We start from the raw sequence: 1,413 nt of genomic DNA, 5'->3' as shown, positions 1-1,413 counted from the left end.
CAAGGCTTCTGCTTATATACAGGAAGCAGACCACATCCCAAAGGCAGCTACTCAGCTGCTCACAGTAGATTCCACCATTGGAGTTAATTACCAGTCTCATCATGGGGAATAGGAATACTACATCCAGCTACCCAGCCATTCAACCAGGCCCAGCCAAGTTGACACACAGACTTTACCACCACATCATGCCTGTGAGTGTTACAAACCACTTGAAAAATCTCAGAAGACTGTATTAACTCGAAACATTATGGATTTGTTTCTGACTCATGTTACAGTCTAATGAGTAGCTCTTCAGATATCCAGGCTCAGGTCACCCAGGTGCCAGGAACAGGCAAAAACAGGTTTGGTATCCATCCCTCCAGTCTGTAACAGGCTCATTCCACCATTGTTCTAGGTTCTCAAGCCATTTTTTTATTGTTGTTGGTTTGTGTGTGTGTGTGTATGGCAAACATATATGTCAGAAAACATTTGCCATTTCAACATTATTCACAGGTACAGTTCAGTGACATTAATTACATTCATTATGTGATTCAACCATCACCATTATCTATTCCCAAAGATGATGAAATGGAAGACTTTTACCAACTTCTGCAGTCTGAAATTGATCAAACATGCAATCAAGATGTATTGATAATTACTGGTGATTGGAATGCAAAAGTTGGAAACAAATAAGAAGGATTGGTAATTGGAAAATATGGCCTTGGTTATAGAGATCCTATGATAGAATTTTGCAAGACCAACAAACAGTATTGGAAATACTTTTTTTCAACAACATAAATGGTGACTATGCATATGGATAGAATACACAGGAATCAAATTGATGACATCTGTGGAAAAAGATGATGGAGATGTTCAGGATCATCAGTCAGAATGAAGCCAAGGGCTGATTGCAGACCAATCATCAATTGTTCATATGCAAGTTCAAGTTGAAGCTGAAGTAAATTAAAATAACTCCATGACAGCCAAAGAATAACCTCAAGTATAAAAAAACCCAAAAACCAAACTCACTGCCATCAAGTTGATTCTGACTCATAGCAACCCCCATTGAGTTTCCAAGGTGGTAAATCTTTACAGAAGTAGATTGCCCAGTCTTCCTTCCACAGAGTGACCAGTGGGTTTGAACCACCAACCTTCCAGTTAGCAGTCAAATGCCTTAGGCACTACATTACCAGAGCTCCTTAACCTTGAGTCTATCCCACCTGAATTTAGAGACCATCTCAAGAATAGACTTGACTCACTTAACACTAATGACAGAAGACCAGACAAGTGGGATGACATCAAGGCCATCATACATGAGAAAAGCAAAAGGTCATTTTAAAAGACAGGAAAGAAAGAAAAGACCAAAATGGATCTTGGAAGATACTCTGAAACTTGCTCTTAAGCACAAAGTAGCTAAAGTGAATGGAAAAAAGA

The sequence above is a fragment of the Orycteropus afer genome, unplaced genomic scaffold, assembly GCF_000298275.1.
Source record: "Orycteropus afer afer isolate SDZICR_OR568_19922 unplaced genomic scaffold, OryAfe1.0 scaffold00042, whole genome shotgun sequence".
Classification (NCBI taxonomy): Eukaryota; Metazoa; Chordata; class Mammalia; order Tubulidentata; family Orycteropodidae; genus Orycteropus; species Orycteropus afer.
This window is presented reverse-complemented; position numbering follows the sequence as displayed.